This window comes from Bombina bombina, chromosome 1 (genome assembly GCF_027579735.1).
Source record: "Bombina bombina isolate aBomBom1 chromosome 1, aBomBom1.pri, whole genome shotgun sequence".
NCBI lineage: Eukaryota > Metazoa > Chordata > Amphibia > Anura > Bombinatoridae > Bombina > Bombina bombina.
Window position 1 is genome coordinate 1,475,440,857 of NC_069499.1, and position 23,219 is coordinate 1,475,464,075.

The window sequence follows — 23,219 nt, forward strand, 5'->3', positions numbered from 1 at the left end:
TTAATTTTCAGTAATTGTTTTCTATTTCAGGGATCCTGCATGTGCCTGGAGACATAAACAAGATTGTCCAAAAATAAAATTACGCTTTATGAATAAAGTACTTTTTTCCGCTCGTGCTTGCAGGAAAGTGCATGACGAAGATTTGCAGTGAGAATACAAGCGTGTTTGCGTAATCACTTGCCTTTTGAATGGCATTGCAAGCCAAAATGGTGGCCTGAAGTTAAAAATGTTACAAGAATATATTTCCCTGCAACATTTCATGCATGAATGGTTTAAAGGGATAGAAAGGTCAAAAATGAAATGTGCATGGTTCATTTTAATTTGAAGTATAACCATTTTTGCAATATACTTTCATTAGCAAAAACGCTTCTAGTAAAAGATATTACTGCTTTTCTGTGTCATACGCACATATCCTGTGAGGCCCTGTGCACCAGTATTCAAACACCATGGGGCCGGTTTACTAATGTCTGCCGCACATCGATTCTAGTGAAATACTTGTGCAATGCCGCCCCCTGCACATTTGAGGCCAATCGGACACTAGCAGGGGGTCAATCAATCCGATCGTACCGATTGCTGTACGCCGCCTCAGAGGTGGTGGACGAGTTAAGGAGCAGTGGTCTTAAGACCGTTGCTTCTTAACTTCCGCTTCAGTCGGACCTGAAGCGGAGTGGGTTGGAAGCAGCATCCACTGCTTCATAAATCGACCGCCATTTCTTCTCAGAGAGCTGGCGGTGGTGTGTATTGCTTCTGAAGACATAGGGCCAGATTCAGTGCATGATAATGTGCGCTGATATTACACATAAATCGCAATGCGAACGCAAGCTTGAATTGCTAGGAAACATTGCGCTCACGAGAGAGCACTTCCATAGTCCGCTATGTAAAGGCACTTATCAGTGCCGTTTTTTTCTAACACCCCATTCCCACAAACTTTAGACCCCAAAAACTGCCCAGTACAGTTGTTTTTTTAATCAAAAATTACAATGCCCTCTATTTTGAGGGCAATTGGGGCACTTTTAAAAAATTAACCAATAATTTAATTATTGCGCTGCAAATTTGCCTGTTTGCGGGAGAGCAATAATTTAGTGCTCCACTTGTAATCTAGCCCATAATTTGTGACATACAAGCCAGTTCTGACTCTCTGATAAGGTTTGGTGTTTGAATACGGGTGCATGGACGTTCACAGGATATGTGCGTATGCCACTGAAAAAAAACGTAATAACTTTTACAATAAGCATTTTTGCTAATGAAAGTATTATGCACCATGTACATTTCTTTTTTTTTACCAATTCTATCCCTTTACATTTTTCAAGCAGATTTTGCCACAAGTTCACAATCTTGCTTGCTTTTGAATAAGGGCCTTATTTAAAAAAAAAAAAAACAGAAAACTGATATAAACTGATTTACTGGAATTTGTTACTGTGCACAATTTTGCACACCTTTCTAATAACCAAAGCTTTTAAAGCATTGGTATCTTCTTAAAATGTCCCACTTAAATGTGTTTTGTCACTATTGCTCTTGTGACAAGTCATAGGTCATTATTTAAAATCACTTAAATTAAAGTTTGCCTAGAAACTGGATTAACATCTTTACACTACTACACTTGGCCAACCTAAAGCCTTGGGTCACAGACAGTGCATCTCCTCAACTGAAAGTATCCATTTCCTAAAGACTACTGGAGGAAAGGTAACTATGAAACAGGTAGTGGACATGGAATCGCATCTGAGCAAAGGTGGTAAAAGAACAAATGTGAAATGTAAAACACAAACGTATCTAGAGTGAAACTAACAGCGGGCAGTTGATGCTAATGAATCTGTGACTGTTCCGTTTTGTCTGTAACTCATACTTTGATGTGCAATCGCCGCACTACTACTAGGGACTATTGTTGTTGCAGAGTCACTGAGGCACTCTGTAAGGCGGGATTTACATATATGGGCGGGTTCTCCAGATGAGTGGGTGGTCTCTTCAGGTTGTAGCAGAGTATGAGCGGGCGCGGCTAGAATGACTGGACGGAACTCACTGAATAAGGGACATTATCAGGCGTGAGTTTCATTTGAGGGGGTGGAGCTACAATAGCAATGCGCTGTAACAGGGTTTTTATCGAATACAGGAATTTAGCAGGGCCAGGGCGTGACCTGTCTAGGTGGGCGTGGATTAGCGTGAAACATCAAGTCCGAGTGTAGGCGGGGCTTATTGAAAAGTGATGAGAGGGTTGTTGCTTTGCAGCCAATGATAACACAGAGCAGGCGTGGCCTTCTTGAGTAGGTGGGGCACACTGTGGTGGGTGGTACTTGCATTGTGCGGGTCTTTTTTGTGTGTCTTTGCTTGCTTTGCCAGTCAGTCACACGGCGGGGGAACTACGAAGACGACACTGGCATAGGTGCCCTGTATGGATATAACTCTCAATACTCTGGAGTGACGCATTCGCAGGTTAGAACGTGTGTTGTAATGCTGTGCTGGAGGCCATACCGTAGTTTAACCCGTTGCAGTGCCTTTCTATCGTATCCTTGCTTTGTCAAGGTTCTAGGATCAGCGTTGTTGGCAGAAATATGGTTAATGACTCACTATACTTTAAAGTGTGCTGTACCTCTTTACTTGGCAGCGATCTGTAAAACTCTTTAGCAACCGATGGGTTTATAAATCCATAGAGATGTTCGTAACATGGGCATGACCCAATATGTCGGTCTGTAAGGGGTTAACTTATATTGATATATATGTATTGGAGGTCGAAGTTAGTAATGAGATATATATATGATTCTGATCTCGATGGCACTGGCTGGCATACTGGGAGTTGTTGGTACCATGTTGGATATTAAAGGCTGGCGACTGTTAATGTGTGTGATATTGTTTGGGATATAGGGAATGACCAGTACAATACTGGTGCTAGGAGGTTGACAACTATTACGTAGTGTGACTGATTTGAATGGTACTGACTGTCACAATGTGTGTTGGCAACTAATAGTGAATACATGGGCTGAGTTGGGAGATGCTAGATGGGATTTTATGAATTACTTGGTACTATGCAGGGTATATGAGGTAACACTGCGGCTGGGCTGGGTTGATTGTATACTGGGGTCTTAGCTGGGTGGTATTCGTTAGGAGACAATGAGTTGTTATACTGGATAGCAAGGGTTGGGGAGCAAAGGGTATCTAGAGAGGTACTGGTATTTCTGACGGGTTGTTTGGACGGGCTACCTGCTAGTTCTTACCAGACTGTATTGTGTTTGGATGGGATGCTTGGTACTGTATTATGAACTCACTGGATATTGCTTGTATAGTGGGAGCTCAGCAAACGTATTATATATATATATATATATATATATATATATATTCTGGGTTTTACTGATTTCTCTTCTTGAGCTGAGTTCTAAGCTGTGTGTCAATACAATTTGTAATGGTTGAAAGTTCTCTGTCCTTTTTTAGAAAAAAAATTCTACATGATACATGACTCCATAAATCCTCCACACACACACATATATAAATTGTGTGTGTGTGTATATATATATATATATATCTATCCTTTTTTTTTACACAAACACTTTTCATTAGTCCTGGATTAGTTAAAGGGAATTGTTATTTGTTAAAAAGATAAATAACGCCTTTACTACCCATTCCCCAGCTTTGAACAACCAACATTGTTATATTAATATAGTTTATAACATTTAAACCTCTAAATTTATGCCTGTTTTAAGCCACTACAGACTGCCACTCATCACCTCTTTTTTTTTTTTTTTATTAGCTTTTCACAACAAGAGACTGCTAGTTCGTGTGCCGTATAGATAACATTGTGCTCACTTTGTGGAGTTGTGGATGACACTGCACTAATTGGCTAAGATGCAAGTCAATAGATAATAATAAATAATCTAAAATATCAAAGAGAGACAGATGCGCCACATGGCCCAATATTGTAGTTTCCAAATGTATGTAGATTTTACTATATAGTTGAACTCACATGTATTGAAGCACCTCAATTGGTGCAAATGACACAGTCTGGGATCTATAACAGTCACCCAGCAGACCGGCCTCTCGAGTTGTTCAGGGTCTGTGTAAAATAGAAAACACAAAAAAGCCTATATGGCCTAGTATTGTATGACTAGAGTGATTCCACACCAGATAGTAGTATAAGATTTTGAACGCACATTTGGTGAAGCATCCCCAATGATGCTATAGAGACAGGCTGGGATTAATTCAGTCACCCAACAGACTTAACTAGTGGCATGCAGCATGCAATAGTCCTCTCGGTGGTCTTTAGGTCAGTTATATCCTCAGATAAAAACCAGTTCATAGGCAGCAAGTGTTTTTAGTAAAAGTTAAAATCACTTTAATAAAATATAGTGATCATTATCACCCAATAATCGCTATCTTTGAGTGAGATACAACTGTCCTATTAACATTGTGATTATCAATTGTATAGATTAATATCTATTTACTCTATTCACAATATATATACAAGTTACTATTGAATCAGTGTATCATCACTTATACTGAAAGGTGCATTTCTATTGGTAACATATGAGCTACCTCATATACCACATATTATCATTTTTTTATTAGATACTCTCAAGGGCGCCCCCTTTTCTTTTGTTGTATAGATAATAATAAATAGCCATGTGATCAGGGGGCTGTCAAGAGGCTTAGATAGAAGGTAATCACAGAGGTAAAAAGTATATTAATATAACTGTTAGCTGTGCAAAACTGGGGAATGTGTAATAAAGGGATTATCTATCTTTTTAAACAGTAACACATTTTTTGAGTTGACCGTCCCTATCATGTTATCGTGTTTAACATACACTGCATGCACAGATCCAAAGGCTCAATGGATATCCAATGTGGTTCAGTCCTGTAAGCTGTTCTCTGAACTGGTTGTTGAGATATACAGTACTGTTTTAGTTTATAAACTGTGCAGTCTAAACTATTCTGGTGCTGGGATGTACTTTATCAATACAGATATGTGAACCTGAGGTGCACTTATCTGTAGTAGGGACTGAACTTGAAAAATGCTTTGTGATATTGTCTATTAAAGTCAGAAATTATTACAAAAAGAAAGGTAAATGATGTTGAAAGAACCAAGCATATACTGTATATCAGTGGGGAGGGCATGAACGCATTTAGAACATTTGAATGTTCAACTTTAGGACTTCTATATTACATTGCATCAAATATACACCAAATCACTTGCCCCTCAATACTTCATAATTCACCCCCCATCTAACTCTTTTGACGTGTTGACTGCATAAATGTCACTTTTAAAGCTAGTGGTGGGTAAATGTTTTTCCTGCTAGTCATAACAAGTTTATACAGACTATTTTTGTTTTTTAATATCTGCAATATAATCTGTCCTTACATTAGGATAAATTGTGATCGTTTTGAGTTTACTTAGATCTGCTTTAGAGTTAATAGAAGGACAATTCTCACATTTCAGGATTTCCAGATGTTGTGGGGGTTGCTGGTATACTGACTTAGGTGTCTCTGGAAATACTTAGCAGAGCTGAATTATACTGGTGTAGATACAAGTAACCGATTTTAGAAACTGTTCTGAAAATGGGACGTGTAGGGAAACAGACAGATACTACTAAATGGCAAAGCATATGGGACCTATGAGGAGCTGACAGATGTCAGTGTACATTGGGACATGTGCAGGGTATTCTGATCAATACCGTTGTATTGGGGTTTAGGCTGGGAAATGCTGAACACTGGTATATGTGCAGCATGTGCTGAGGCTATGGGGGTTGTCCTGCGTAATGGTGCTATAGGGAGCTAGAGATTGGAGGTTATGAAAAATACCTATACAATTATACACTAGTCAACATGTGTTGAGAGATTTCTGTTGAGATTGATTGGTTTATTTTGTAAACTTGCTTTGGATGTACCTAGTCCTGCTGCAAGTTAGAGATAATGGAAGGAGATGCTGGGGAAGGCTGTGCGATTCAGGGAGGAGCCGACTGGGAGGCAGGATACATTCTTGTGTCTCCTATTGGCTCTGCTAAATGGGGATCTTCTGACTCTCCATGCGTATAAATAAACACAAAGGCCCAGTTCTCCATCCACTCATCTGTTAAATGCTGTTTTGGGAGGGATGGGGGTAACCCTCGTACATCTTAGGGTAATAGGTGATTTATGGACTAACATACGGGTTCTAGATATCAATGACTTGCTTTGTTGCTGCCGCATTGTTTGTACGGGTTACTAACGGTGTTAGGGTCCTCCGTTGTACTTGTCATATTAAAGAACAGAAATAAGAAGATATAATCTGAAATTGTAAGGCAGCAGCTAAATATAATGTCTGAGAGAGTTTAAATGTGTATCAGCCCTCTAGTTGATCTCATTTTTTCATCATAGTCATTATGATGCAAATCCACTCTAACATATAATTTTATTGCATAATTGTACAGAACACAAAGTTTCATTACCACCTGTTCATCTCTTTAGGCAGAGTCCAATTCTTCCAAAAGTTAATTATCTATGTATCTTTGGTGACTCATCGGAATTTACACTTATTATCAAATTATTCATTTAGTTAAATGCCAATTATGTGACATGGATGCCAGCATTTGAGGAAAATGTCTAATTGGGGTGCTGCATTCATATTTAAATGTTAATTTAACTGTTTAGAAACTGTTAGTTTTTTTCCCAAACAGATATTATAAGTTAAAGGCACATTGTACACTAGCTTTTTCTTTGCATAAATGTTTTGTAGATTATGCATTTATACAGCCCATCTGGTAGTGTTTCTGTAAACATGTATAGATTTTTTTTGCTTATTTTTAAAGAACACTGTGCTGCTTTTCAGACTCTTAACCAAGCCCCAAAGTTTTAGATCTATACTGATGCCTACAGACTCCTGCTTGTGTAATGGGTCTTTTAATATGCAGTGGAGGGTGGTCTGCCTGTTCCTGCTTTCTCAGCCTAACCTCATCAACAGTGCTAAACTGGGAGCTTCAAAGTAAGCTTTGAAAAGGTTTTAAACTGGATTTTTAGATCAGTATCTGTGCATATTCTTCTTTATAGTAGTGTCTATTACATGCAGTTATATGAAAGTTGGTGTAACTGTCCCTTTAATGTAAGGCTAAAACTGTAGCTTATTTACTTATTAATGTAATGAAACATCAGTTGTGTTATCTTGACCTTAGCCAGTGGCGGTTCTAGAACTTAATATTTGGGGGGGCTAAGAAAGGTAGTGAACTTAATATATAGGACCCTTCACAGCTAAAGGGGGTGCTACGCATGAGTCTGGAACACCCCCATAGAATTGCCACTGACCTCCGCAACTGAGGAAAACAAGTGCCTAGCCAGGTTCCTATATGCAAAATCTATAATTTACCCATTTTATTTTATTCTTTCATGATACAGTATGCAATTATTAAGAAGAAGAAAAAAAGTTTCCAGTTTACTTCTTATCAAATATGCTTCTTCCTCCTGGTATTCTTTGTTGAGAGCAACCCTATGTAGGTAGCATTCACCTGTAAGGCATTAGTTTGTGAAAACGTTTCCAGTTCAGAAACGTGTATGCTCCTAAATATACTCACTTGCTTTTTAACAGAGGATTTCGAGAGAACAAAGTATATTCAAAAGTAGAAATTAATTGGAAGCTTTGTTTTTTTAATCCTTTGGCTGCTAAGCCATTTCCCACCTGCGTGCGAAGCTGGCTTTGAACTTTTTTTTAACTTTATTTTTTTAATCTATTTTTTTTTTTACTTTTTAGATCCCCAAGACTTATACCGTTGGAAAGGTTAGGCGATTACCTTTCCAATGGTGGGTTTGTAGCTGCCTGAGATACAGACTTAAGCAGCTTGCCCCCATCTCCCTATATTGTTCATTTTAAATAAAGTTGCACAGTGCCGTCATCACGCAAAGCCTCTCACTATTCAGGCCAGATCGCCGTTGTGGGAGCCCCCAGATTGCCCTCAAGGTGGGTGAGTGATAGCGACGGCTCTGAGTCGTCTTCAGCACCTGACGGACAATTTTGAGTTATCACTTAAGTCTTAAGGGGTTCCATTTTACACTAACTTTATCATGTTTTCATGTCCCTTTAAACTTTCATGGTGTATCCAGAGCGTGCACGTTAGACTTTTTTTTATTTACTTCTGTTATGACATTTACTTCATTCTCTTGTTGAAAAGCATACCTAGGTAGGCTCGAGCAGCTACTGGAGACAAGTTGGTGGCTACACATATATGCCTCTTGTGATTGGTTCCCAGTAGTGCATTGCTGCTCTTGGGCTGTCTTTGCAAGGGAAGGGTTAAATGGTTATATGTAATTAATAGTACAATAATAAAATGCTCTAACACATTAGAGGATTTTAGTAATAAATAACTTAAAAATCACAAAACAATTATAAACTAGCAATAAATGTGATATCAAAAAAGGATATAGTGAATCAAGAAGCGTGCAATCATCCAATTCTCAATGTCTCAAAGAATAAAAGAAACATATAGTGTGATATTGCAACAAATTTCAAAGTAATATTTGCGTCAATTCTGTACTCACATTGAGCTATCTTAAAGTGATGGTAAATCCCAGTGTTTGTGAAACACTAGGATTTACCATTGTAACAAATAAAGGGGACTTTCATTCATGAAGTATATAATTCTTCATTCTGAAAGCCCCTTTATTTGTTAGGAGCGTTCGCTGAGCTGCTAAAGGCAGCCCACAGCAGAACACTATTTGGCTGAGAGGTGATGTTTCCACCTCTTTGCCAATAGCCGTGCAGGAAATCCAGCTTGGCGCCGTGTTTTGCGGCGCCACACTGGATTTCATGCACGGCTATTGGCTAAGAGGTGGAAACGTCACCTCTCAGCCAAATAGTGTTCAACATGAGAATGAAGTAAATCAAAAAAGTCTAACGTGCACGCTCTGGATAAACCAAAACACGGCGCCAAGCTGGATTTCCCGCACGGCTATTGGCTAAGAGGTGGAAACATCACCTCTCAGCCAAATAGCGTTCTACCGTGGGCTGCCTTTAGCAGCTCAGCGAACGCTCCTAACAAATAAAGGGGCTCTCAGAATGAAGTTTTGTATTCTTCATGAATGAAAGTCCCCTTTGTTATGATGGTAAATCCTAGCGTTTCACAAACGCTAGGATTTACCATCACTTTAAGCTCTTGATTCACTACATTATTGGATTTTAGTTTTGCACTTTTAAGTTCCTTTTAATAGAAACATTTATTACTTTTAGGTGCAATTTTACAAAAAAAAAATATTTTTAACTCCAGGAAGCGAATGGAAATTTAGAATGACTTGCAAACCTGCCTAATTACTATAGTTCTTCAGTATCACAGCACCTCAGGGTTGCCTTGTAAATCATAGTTTTTAATTGTAGTTTTTGACTCTGTCTATTCTTGTGGGTCCACGTTTTTCCCTGTTTGTTCATTCCCCCCCGTCCTCTGACTTTCACTTTGCCATCTGCCGCTGGAGATTTTATCTGCATATACTTCTGCTATTAACAGAAATCAAATCTGGGAAGGGATATTTAATTTGCTGCAGAACATCTGCAAGTTGTGAATGAACATTCTCATCACTACAAACTAATAATTAAATTACCCATTTAGTAATAGATATAAATGAGCTCATGAACTGGTCACTTGCATTACAGGGACACAGACAAACTTATGTTGTATTTTAGCTATAATAAAAATATACTTTATTAATTTCCTTTTATGTCCTCCTTTAATTTAACTGGAAATTGTGGGCTTTAAAATTCCAATGAGTTTCTATAAAGTAATGTATTCCTTATCTGATGTTTTCCACTGAGAACAATTAAAGGGACAGTAAACAAGTAATTCTATTTTTCTGCAGTCTTTCAATAGAATAACAAATCAGCAGTCTGTGTTGCAAGAACAGATTAACACCTTGTTTGCCGTTGTTTTTCAATGGGCTAACTTCACCAACCACTTATTCTTATTTGGAGTGGCCAATCTGGATTTGAGTAGTATTTTGCAAAGTTGTTTTTTACTTTAAATAATTAATACAATCTCAGTGTTTATTGTCCATTTTTAATGTAAAAAAAATGTGAGCAAACAATGGCTTTGTGGAATACAACAATGCTAAAGGGACTTTAAACCATGATAAAAAAATGTTAACATTGGTATAGTCCACACAGACATCATTTTCACACTCAAGCTTTTCCTAGTTGTCCTCAGCAGAAGAGATTAGATAAAGCTAAACCTAGGTTTCAACATGGTGATGCCCATTACTTTATATAAACTAAAATACTTTGTAAAAACGAAAGCTTTACACTTTTATTCTTGTTTAAATATTGAACAAATACTTTTAAAAATACATCTTCATATACTGCCAGTTTAATCTTTGCTGTGATTCTATGATTATATCTTGCCGTTATTTACTGTTTAGTTTGACTTTAAAGGGACAGTGTACTTTTTATTTATTTTTTATCTCTTCCCTTTAGTTTGTTTCCAATGATCCATTTTACCTGCTGGAGTCTATTAAATTGTTACAAATAGCTCCTTTACCTTTCATCTGTTATTTGTGATAGCTGATTTTGCCTGTTGTATCTCCAGTTATAGTAAAGGCAAGAAAACAAGGTGGTTTAGAATAAATAAGATAATGAGGATTTTGTGTAAATATAGCGAGAGAAGCTAATGAGGTCTGTTCTCCCTGCAAGCTCAGCCCATTTTATCTTATTTATAAATGTTACTAAAAGAAAAAGAAATGTCAAAGCTGAAAGGTGCATGGGTGTATTTCAGTTTTAAGTAGAAGCATTTTTGCATTATACTTACATTAGCAAAAATGCTTCTAGTAAATTATTGTTTTCAGCAGCATATACATATATGCTGTGAGTGCCTGTGTACCAGTATTCAAAACCTACACCTTCTTATCAAGTCAGCAGTGTCTTGTTTCACACAAAGTAAGTATTTACAGGCACAATACACACCACATGTATGTTTCTGTATGTATTTACAATACCTACCTCCAGCTGCTCTCTGAGCTTGAATACTGGTGCACGGACTCGCACAGCATATGTGTGTATGCCACTGAAAAATGGTAATAACTTTTTGTACTAGAAGCATCTTTGCTAATTGAAATATATTGAAAAATAAATTCTATTTAAAATTAAAGGGACAGTCAAGTCCAAAAAAACTTTCATGTTTGTTTCAAATAGGGCATGTAATTTTAAACAACTTTCCAATTTACTTTTATCACCAATTTTGCTTTGTTCTCTTGGTATTCTTGGTTGAAAGCTAAACCTAGGAGGTTCATATGCTAATTTCTTAGACCTTGAAGGCCGCCTCTAATCTAAATGCATTTTGATAGTTTTTCACCACTAGAGGGCATTAGTTCACGTGTTTCATATAGATAACATTGAGCTCATGCACGCGAATTTACAATGGAGACCGCTCTGATTGGCTAAAATGCAAGTCTGTCAAAATAACTGAAATAAGAGGGCAGTCTGCTAAGGGTTAGATACAATGTAATTACAGAGGTAAAACATGTATGATTATAACTGTTGGTTATACAAAACTGGGGAATTAGTAATTAAGGGATTATCTATCTTTTAAAACAACAAAAATTCTGGTGTTGACTGTCCCTTTAAAATCCATCCATGCACATTTCATTTTTGACCTTGCTAGCCAAAGCACAGATTATATGCATACTTTAACATTAATATAATGATAATTTAGACAACAAACATTATTAGCAAATTTTATAGCTTAAAGGGACAGTCTAGTCCCAAAAAACTTTCATGATTCAGATAGGGCATATCATTTTAAACAACTTTCCAGTTTACTTTTATCACAAATTTTGCTTTGTTCATATGCTAATTTCTTAGACCTTGAAGGCCGCCTCTAAGCTGAATGCATTTTGACTACTAGAGGGCGTTAGTTCATGTGTTTCATATAGATAACATTGAGCTCATGCACGTGAATTTACCGAGGAGTGAGCACTGATTGACTAAAATGCAAGTCCGTCGAAAGAACTGAAATACAGGGACAGTTTGCAGAGGCTTAGATATAAGGTAATTGCAGAGGTAAATAGTGTATTATTATAAAAGTGTTGGTTATGCAAAACTGAGGAATGGGTTATTAAGGGATTATCTATCTTTTAAAACAACAAAAATTCTGGTGTTGACTGTCCCTTTAATATAGGCTTAAATTTTAGCCAGTGGTGTGTCCATTAAATAGTTCCTGGGGAAGCACGGCTATCCAAAACCAAACATTAAAAGCGAGTCTTGAAATATAGCCTTCCGCTCTTGTAAACCACGCAAAGCAGCATAAATAAATAAATGTATGTACATGATCTATGGCACCAGTTCTTCGCCTGAGTACAATAATTACATGCAATTTAAGCATAAAAGGAAGCAATTAGACTTTTTTTGGAAGCCTATGTTTATAACAAATCTAATTAAATAACAAATTGTTTCATGCGGTTGACACAAAATTTAAGTGTTTGTGTATTTTTCAAGCAGATACACCAGGTTTTACTTGGTTTCACCTGTAGTTCTGTTTCATAGAGTGCAGTTTATTGCATTTCTCTTTTGATACACATAAATATAATACATATATGGCTTTAATTGTATTTTTGTACGATTTGCTTCTGTACAACTGCAATCACACAGCAGATCTTTTTTTGATTCTGACGGACTTCTCTCCTGTTTCAGAAGTCAACAAATCTGTTAGGAGTTAGGCGTAAAATTCTAGGAGCCAGTGGCTTCCTGGGTTTGTCGAGCCCTTTCCTATCCATTTCTTATCTCCTAAAATGAGAGAGTGGTTATTAAATTTGCTATTAGTTTGTCAACCCCCCCTATAGCTGCTGTTGTACATATGTTCTACAGGGTGTTGGCAAGGGGTACTCTATGGCTTGGCCTTCATTATTATTTTTTCCTGATGTAGCTATTGTAAACATGACATATGAAAAAGAAAGCTGTGCTTCTCGCGTCTACCCTCGAGCACTCCTAACAGGTCAGAGTGTGAGTATTCCCCTGCCTATGTGGGACCACTGCTCAATCACTGATTCACCTGGAATTAGTAAAACCTTAGATTGGCTTACATCTGGCTTGTTGGTGACATATGAGGGCTGGAGTTGTGTCATGTATATCCCTTTAAATCCTGTATCTGAACCCTATAAAAGTCTCCTCCCCCAACCTCTCTTTGCTTAGTATTGTCTTCTGATACCTGGATCACATTAACTACTGTCTAAGTAGTTCAGCTAAGCCTCCACTTAATTTACCATCTCTCCTTTGTCAGCTGTAACCTGGAAAACAACTACTGCTGCAGCATTAAGCTCTCTCTGCCCTGGCAGTCTGAAGTAAGAGCTTCTGTTAAGGTAATCTTTACCTCTCCTTTCACAGACATATTCCTGGATACCCTGCTGGAATTGTAAGTCTTACCTTCCTTACTGGCACCTCCTCCTGCTCTCCAGCACTTCCTGACTCAGTCTGCAAGCTGTTACACAGAAACGGATTTCACAGCACCTCTCTCTGTCTCTCATCACACTGTAGCTGCCAAACGGACTGCAACTCCTGGGGTGAGATTACTTTAAACTTGTTTTCTAAAACTCTGCACATTTGCCTTGCAAGACTTGATTTATATATTGCCTGCATTCTCCAGACATTCCTGTAATTAATCCTGAACTTGCTGCATCTGTTTATAAAGAGACTGCACCATTGTTTCTGATATCCATATTAACTGGAATACAAATAATCTGCAATATTGAGTGTGATTGATTTATTTTATCCTGTCTGTTGATAACTTTGCTACACTGGGAGTGTTTGTTATACCTTGCTATTTGGAGTGGTTACAGCTCAAAGCACCAATATTTAAAGAGACAGTTTGCAATCTCTGCAACACATTGCTGCTATTCCCTTTTGGGCCCTCAGTCTATGAGCAGAACAGGGATTATTTTATTAATTCCGCTATTTTGTGAGACTGAGTGGAACTTGAACCTAATTCCCAATTCTTAATAGAGTCCTGGTATTACAGAATACTAAGCCATAAAAGGAATTATAATGGAAATAGCAGACCTTACAAATAAGGTGAATGCTCTCACTCAGAATATGGATCTCTTAATACAGGGGATAAGAGAGATCCAATCTGAGAATTAATATTTACGTACTGTAATCAGAGATCATATTGATAAAAGACCTTCAGTATCTGAGACTCAGCCTGAACCTCAGGTTTGTCCCCCTGAAAGGTTCACAGGTGATAGGAACTCTTTCAGGGAGTTTAAAAACTCCTGTTTGTTATATTTTTCACTCAAACCTAAAACATATCCCACTGATCGTATCAAGGTTCTTACCGTGATATCATATCTTAAAGGGGAACCTAAAACTTGGGCTACTAATTTTTTCGAAACCAACGATCCAGTGTTGGATTCACTTCAGTTGTTCTTTGATAAAATGTCTTTTCTCTATGAAGACAAGAACAAACAGAGCACCGCTGAGATAGCCCTTAAAGCTCTAAAACAGAACAAACGCCCTGCTGAAGATTACATTTCAGATTTTAAAAGATGGGCACCTGACACCCTCTGGAATGAGGCAGCTCTATTTTTCCAGTTTCGCCAAGGGTTATCAGATCTAATAAAGGATGAACTAGCCCGGGGTTCTATGCCAACCACTCTGGATACCCTTATGACCCAAGTGGTTACTATTGATCGCCGTCTAAGAGAGCGCAGACATGAAAAAGCTCCCACAGAACATACTTGGAAAAGGCCTCCCACATCTGCTTATCCAAACCCCACTCTACGTTTGGATGAACCAATGGAAGTGGCCTTTACTAAAGGACCACTTTCTGCTGAAGAGAAAAATAGAAGAAGGATAAACAATTTATGTTTATATTGTGCAGCAAAGACACATTCTGTCAAAGAATGCCCAAGTCTTCTTAAACAGAAGGGTAAGAGAAATTCTAGTAATATTATCTGTACAAATAGCACATTTTCTAATACTCATTGTAATCTCTCTGTTACTCTACAGTGGGAAACCCAAAGAATACAGACCCAAGCAATTATTGACTCTGGAACTTTTGGTAATTTAATAGATAAGTCTTTCACAGAGTTGTATGATATTCCATTAATAAAAAGAGGTGATTCACTTGCCATCCGTGTTATAGATGGTTCTTTTATTTCATCTGGGCCAATCACTCACCATACCACACCTCTTCTAATGACCACTACTTCAGGTCATAGGGAACATGTTACCTTTGATGTTATAGCCTCTCCTCTTTTTCCTATTGTACTAGGCTTACGGTGGTTACAAACACACGAACCACATATTGTGTGGAATACTTCAGAGGTAAACTTTATTTCTGAGTATTGCACTAACACTTGTTTTACATCCACACATATTCTTCAGACCACGTCAGAACAACATCTTATTCCTGACTGTTATTCTGACTACTCAGATGTATTTGATAAAGTAGAAGCAGAGAGGTTACCACCTCATAGAACATATGACTGCCCAATAGAGCTCCTACCAGGTTCTGATATTCCTTATGGGCATATATATCCACTGTCAGAACCAGAGCTAGTACATTTAAAACAATACCTTGATGATAACCTAAGAAAGGGCTTTATTAGGCCCTCTACGTCACCCGCTGGGGCAGGTATGTTTTTTGTTCGTAATAAAGACGACACCTTAAGACCTATAATTGACTATAGGGAACTGAACAAACGAACCAAGAAAAACAGATACCCGCTACCCCTCATACCTGAAATAATAGAACGACTTCAGGCAGCTACGATATTTACAAAACTTGACCTAAGAGGGGCATACAATTTAATAAGAGTAAAAGCTGGACATGAATGGCTGACCGCGTTTAGAACAAGATATGGATTGTTTGAGTATACGGTCATGCCATTTGGGCTATGTAATGCCCCAGAGACATTTCAGAGTTTCATCAATGACTTGTTTCGTGACCTCTTGGATGTGTATATGATTGTGTACCTTGATGACATACTCATTTACTCTAAAACATTAGACCAACACATATCACATGTTAGAACTGTGTTACAGCGACTAAGACAAAACTCATTGTTTGCCAAACCAGAAAAATGTATCTTTAATACTGATACTATCTCTTTCTTGGGATACCATATATCTCCTCAGGGCATACAGATGGAGAATAAAAAGGTAGAGGCTATAGCATCATGGCCCATTCCCAAAACTAAGAAAGATGTACAGTGTTTTATTGGATTTTCGAACTTTTATAGAAAATTCATAAAAAATTTCTCTCTAATAGCTAAACCCTTAACTGCTCTCACAGGTTCCCATACTCCATTTTTATGGACATCACAGGCTAATACAGCATTTAATAAATTAAAGAAAGCTTTTACTACAGCACCTATCCTTAAATTTCCTGATCCCCAATTACAATATGTCTTAGAAGTGGACGCGTCAGATTATGCCTTGGGAGCTATTTTGTCCCAACGCATGTCTCCTAAAGATCCTCTTCACCCAGTTGGATTTTTCTCAAGAATTATGACCAGTTCTGAAGTCAACTATCCGATTGGTGAGAAAGAGCTCTTGGCAATTAAGAGCTCACTAGAATTTTGGAGACACCTACTTGAGGGCACCAAATATCCTATACTAATTTACACGGACCACAAAAACCTAGAGTATCTAAAAACTAATAAGACCTTGTCTGCACGCCAGATTAGATGGAATTTGTTCTTCTCCAGGTTTGATTATAATATCACATTCCGTCCTGGAAGTAAAAACGGAAAGGCCGATTCTCTGTCGAGGAAAGATCCAAGACCCACCTTTGCTGTTCCCGAGTCAACCGTAATACCTCAAGAGAGGTTCATCGCTTTAAGTATCGATTCTTCAACTCAGTTAAGACTAGCCCAACAACAAGATCAAGATCTGCCTACTAGCATCCTTGAGAAAGGTAAAGATGACCTATATTATCACCAAGGAAAGGTATATGTACCTTTACAACTTCGTACTGAAATACTCAATTCAACACATAACTCAATTGTATCTGGACATCCTGGTATACATAAAACAATTGAGTTACTTAGACGAGACTTCTGGTGGCCTGCTATGAATTCTGATGTTACTAACTTCATTAAGTCCTGTGATACCTGTGCCAAAGTCAAAAACGACAGAGCACATCCTTATGGTTTCCTCATGCCTCTACCCATACCAAATAAACCATGGAAGGACATTGCAATGGATTTCATTGTAGAATTACCTCCGTCAAACAACCATAGTTGTATAATGGTTGTAGTGGACTTATTTACAAAGATGGCACATTTTCTCCCATCACATTCGCTACCCACTGCTTCAGAAACTGCTCAACTTTTTCTCACACATATTGTCAGATTACATGGTCTTCCGGATACCATCACTTCAGATAGGGGTTCGCAATTTACCTCCAAGTTCTGGACCCAGCTTTGCCACATTCTAAAAATTCAACCTCGGCTCAGCACTTCCTATCATCCCCAGACAAACGGCCAGACCGAGAGAACAAATCAGACTCTCGAACAGTATTTAAGGTGCTATTGCACTCAACTACAAGATAATTGGTTTTCTCTTTTACCCACGGCTGAATTCGCTTTCAACAATACATTAAATTCATCAACTAAGATGTCCCCATTCTACGCTAATTATGGTTTTCATCCCCGATTTCATCTATATCCCAGAGAAGAGAGTACTTCCCCATTGGTTAATGACATGTTGAATGAACTAGCTCAACATTTTACTGTGATTCAAGACAATCTCAAGACCGCTCAAGCCCACCAAAAGGTTTATTATGTTCTACGAAGGCGTGTCTCTCCATCTTATCAGGTGGGTGATTTTGTTTGGCTTTCCACTAAACATTTAAGACTCAAGTATCCTTCAAGAAAACTCGGAGCCCTCTATATTGGTCCTTTTTCCATTGTTAAAATTATTAATCCTAATTCTGTAATTTTGGATTTGCCTGAAACTCTACCGATACATCCTTCATTCCATGTATCCCTTCTCAAACCTTATACTTCTGACAAGCCTCCAGTTACTGGTTCAGCTTTCACACCTACTTATACCATTGAACCTGAGTATGAAATTCATTCCATTTTGGATTCCAGATATCATGGTGACACTCTGCAGTATCTTATTCATTGGAAGGGTTATTCTCATGAGGAGGATTCCTGGGAGCCATCTTCCAACCTCTCTGCTCCTCGAATGGTTTCTTTATTTCACCGCAGGAACCCCGATCGTCCCAGACCCTGAGCCCCAGAGTGGCTCCTTGCAGGGGGGGTTCTGTCATGTATATCCCTTTAAATCCTGTATCTGAACCCTATAAAAGTCTCCTCCCCCAACCTCTCTTTGCTTAGTATTGTCTTCTGATACCTGGATCACATTAACTACTGTCTAAGTAGTTCAGCTAAGCCTCCACTTAATTTACCATCTCTCCTTTGTCAGCTGTAACCTGGAAAACAACTACTGCTGCAGCATTAAGCTCTCTCTGCCCTGGCAGTCTGAAGTAAGAGCTTCTGTTAAGGTAATCTTTACCTCTCCTTTCACAGACATATTCCTGGATACCCTGCTGGAATTGTAAGTCTTACCTTCCTTACTGGCACCTCCTCCTGCTCTCCAGCACTTCCTGACTCAGTCTGCAAGCTGTTACACAGAAACGGATTTCACAGCACCTCTCTCTGTCTCTCATCACACTGTAGCTGCCAAACGGACTGCAACTCCTGGGGTGAGATTACTTTAAACTTGTTTTCTAAAACTCTGCACATTTGCCTTGCAAGACTTGATTTATATATTGCCTGCATTCTCCAGACATTCCTGTAATTAATCCTGAACTTGCTGCATCTGTTTATAAAGAGACTGCACCATTGTTTCTGATATCCATATTAACTGGAATACAAATAATCTGCAATATTGAGTGTGATTGATTTATTTTATCCTGTCTGTTGATAACTTTGCTACACTGGGAGTGTTTGTTATACCTTGCTATTTGGAGTGGTTACAGCTCAAAGCACCAATATTTAAAGAGACAGTTTGCAATCTCTGCAACACATTGCTGCTATTCCCTTTTGGGCCCTCAGTCTATGAGCAGAACAGGGATTATTTTATTAATTCCGCTATTTTGTGAGACTGAGTGGAACTTGAACCTAATTCCCAATTCTTAATAGAGTCCTGGTATTACAAGTTGAGCTTTACTGATATGAACAGAGAAAGTATATTAATGTGACCAAGTGCCACAGAGATGAGTGTCGGGTAAAGTGCATCATACTGAAGTATGCCACAGTAAAACAAGATTGATAAACTGCGCATGAAATGGTTATTAAAAATAGAAAGATGGTACCATAAATATTGCTTTCCTCATTATGCAGAAAATTTGTTTATTTACCTCTCGTTTAATGTAAGAAGCTCAGTAATTTCATCTAATTAGTAATATCAATGGACTAAATATCTGTGTTTTATGTGTTTATTATTCTCTGTGGTAATATTGCAAAATATTACATTCCGGAAAACATAAAACATCTGATTCCTATATATTTACTTAATTAACCATATCTGATACAAGCTTGTAAAATCAAGTGATACACGATTTCCGTTTTGTTCATAAACAGTTGGGGTGCATAGAAATCAAATGCCTACAGGGGTACTTGCTACAAAAACGTTGAGAAACACTGCTCTACAGTATAGGCAACAACGTACATTTTGATAATAAAAGTGCATTTAAGTGTCCTAAAATTGCATGCGCTATGTGAATAGAGTTTTTTTATTTTGACTTTCCTGTCTCTTCTAGGATGTAGAATCTGATTATATTATTGTAGTAACCGTTTCCATGATCACATTCTATAAGAAAAAAAAATAGTTCCTTTTTATGATAACAAAAGGGTTATTACAGATTTGAGTTTAGAAGGGAAGGAACCTGCTGGTACAGTCAGTAAGAAGGCTGGGTAGTTATAGATGATCCAGTGTATGTGTGTAACACATTCCCACCAGGTGTGAACTCAGAATTGTGATGTAATCTCTGCCTAGGGCCACATGTATAGTGTCATGGACTGATTGATTGAATAATCTGATAAATTCCCATCCAATTAATCATCCAATGAATTTAAATTATTTTGTATAGAAATAGTACTAATTCCACACTGTGGTAGTTAGCATGCCTAGGGAACAGATGGCATTAATCCTCTGTTTTTATGTGATCTCCCTGTGTACTGCACACCTGTGTAGAGCTGACTTGTAAGACTGATATTTTGTCTGTGCATCCTTTGGTACAGACTGGCTTGTTTCTGGAGACCACCCTCCCCCACCCCAGACAGTTTGGGGCTTTTTTTTTTCTTCCTATGAATGAACCACGTCAGTGACTTAATTTCTTCCAGTGAGTCACATCTCATTTGCTTCACAAAATTCCATGTTTGCTTCAGCAAGTGATCATAATGTCTGGGAGCTGGTCAATCAGTGTAAATGTGAAGTACACCAAAGCGTAGTAACCATCAGTCATTACAAGGACAGGGGGCAGTGATATTTTCTCTTCCCTTTATTGTGTTCACAGTTATCCATTTGACATGCAGAAGTGTATTCATAAAAAAGAGCTCCTTTTTTACTTTTATTTAGTAAAATCAAAAAACTGTCTGCCCATTGAAACAGCTAACAATATGGAAAATGTTAGTACAGCTTTGTAAACGTGAAGGTGCAGAAAATAAATAAAGAGTGGGGGGGAAAAATCCTAAAAAAATATTACTAGGAACATGCTACAAGCCTACAAACTACTTATCCAAATAGGTAAGGCTGCTAATAACAGTGCTGTAATTATGGGAGATTTTAACTACCCTGATATAAACTGGGCCAATGAAACTAGTAATTCAGCTAAGGGGGATAGATTTTTAAATGTTCTCAGGGATAACTTCTTGTCACAATTCATAGAGGAGCCAACTAGGAGTAAAGCTATATTGGATTTAGTGCTATCAAACAATACAGATATAATATCAAACATAGAAGTTAAAGAACATTTGGGTAACAGTGATCATAACATGGTCACATTTGAAATCTATTTTCAAATGCAGTGTTTTAAAGGCTTAACTAAGACTTTTAATTTCAAGAAAGCAAAATTCAACGATTTAAGGAAATTATTAAATAATATAAATTGGGACACTGTATTTTCTAATAAAAATACAGAGAATAAATGGATAATATTTAAAAATGTGTTAAATAAATATACATATCAACACATACCATATGGTTATAAAAATAAAAATAAAAAAACAAAGCCGTTATGGCTAAATAAAAATGTGTTAAGAGAAATTAGGAAAAAACGTAGGGCATTTAAATTATTAAAAGAAAATAGTACAGACTCAGCATACAATATTTATAAGGAATGTAACAAAGCATGCAAAAAAGCAATCAAATTAGCCAAAATTGAAAATGAAAAATTAATTGCCAAGGATTCTAAGTCTAACCCTAAAAGGTTCTTTAAGTACATAAATAGCAAAAAATCTAAGAAGGATAATATAGGTACATTAAAATGCGTGGATAAATAATGACAGGGAGAAGGCTGAGGTACTAAACCAGTTTTTTTTCTTCAGTATACACAAGAGAGGAACCATTGAATGAACAGAATAGAACATGCCAGTCCATACCACTAACTGGGTTTTGTTTAGAGGATATCAGGAAAAAACTGGAAAATATTAAGGTAAATAAAACTCCAGGCCCAGATGGAATACACCCAAGGGTGTTAAGGAAACTTAGCACTGTTATAGACAAACCTTTACTCTTAATTTTTATTATCCTCAGGCATGGTACCCCAGGATTGGCGTAAAGCTGATGTGGTGCCACTCTTCAAAAAGGGAAGCAGGGATGATCCAGGAAGCTATAGACCAGTTAGTCTGACATCAATAGTGGGGAAGATATTTGAAGGGATTATAAGGGATTATATTGATTAGCATATATGTGTAAACAAGATTATGAGTTCTAATCAGCATGGCTTTAGGAGAAATAGATCATGTCAAACTAATCTAATTAGATTCTACAAGGAAGTAAGTAAAAATATAGATAAAGGGGAATCAGTTGATGTGATATACTTATATTTTGCAAAGGCATTTGATACAGTGCCACATAAGAGATTAATGCACAAAATTAAGGGACTGGGAATAGCTGAAAATGTTAGCTCATGGATAAATAACTGGATAAAAGATAGGGAGCAACGAGTAGTAGTAAATGGATCATACTCAGATTGGACAAAGGTAATCAGTGGCGTCCCCCAGGGATCAGTACTGGGCCCTGTTCTTTTTAATATTTTTATAAATGACTTGGAGCAAGGATTAAATAGCGACATCTCTATTTTTGCAGATGATACTAAGTTAAGTAAGGTCATAAGGTCAGAGCAGGACGAACTCTCTTTACAAAGGGATTTGCTAAAATTAGAACTATGGGCAAGTGAATGGAAAATGAGATTTAATACGGAAAAATGCAAGGTTCTACATTTTGGAAGTAAAAATAAGCAGGCTACGTATTTTTTAAATGGGACAAGACTTAGCCAAACACAGGAGGAAAGGGATTTGGGAGTAGTAATAGATAACAAGCTAAAGATGGGTGCACAATGCAGGGCAGCGGCTTCAAAGGCTAATAAGATACTAGCATGTATTAAAAGAGGCATTGATTCAAGGGAGGAAAGCATAATTCTGTCATTATATAAAGCCCTGGTAAGACCTCAACTTGAGTTTGGAGTGCAGTTCTGGGGACCAATTGCTAAAAAAGATATTGCAGAACTAGAAAAAGTTCAGAGAAGCGCCACAAAGCTAATAAGGGGATTGGAGAAATTAACCTATGAGGAGAGGCTAGCCAAACTGGGTCTGTTTTCTTTAGAAAAAAGGCGCTTGAGAGGTGACATGATTACTTTATATAAATATATTCAAGGCCCATATACAGAGATGGCAGAAGCTCTGTTTATTCCAAGAAAATTGTTTCTGACAAGAGGTCATAATTTAAGGTTGGAGGAAAGGAGATTTAATCTCCTGCAACGGAAACTAAATCTCTGTATATAAACAAAATTCATGGATATGATTGCTAGTATTAAATGGGTCGCATTTCTCCAACATTGGTGTGTCCGGTCCACGGCGTCATCCTTACTTGTGGGATATTCTCTTCCCCAACAGGAAATGGCAAAGAGTCCCAGCAAAGCTGGTCACATGATCCCTCCTAGGCTCCGCCCACCCCAGTCATTCTCTTTGCCGTTGCACAGGCAACATCTCCACGGAGATGGTTAAGAGTTTTTTGGTGTTTAAATGTAGTTTTTATTCTTCTATCAAGTGTTTGTTATTTTAAAATA

At 37.7% G+C, this 23,219-nt stretch overlaps 1 protein-coding gene across 1 annotated transcript in view; it reads left to right on the plus strand.

Moving 5' to 3' along the window:
* The first annotated feature begins 2,301 nt into the window (after positions 1 to 2,301).
* Positions 2,302 to 23,219, plus strand: part of CDC42EP4 (CDC42 effector protein 4) — a 46,836-nt gene continuing 25,918 nt past the window's right edge. The window contains exon 1 of the mRNA XM_053706992.1: positions 2,302 to 2,427. The gene's annotated coding sequence lies outside the window, so the exon portion shown is untranslated. The remainder of the gene's footprint in view (positions 2,428 to 23,219) is intronic.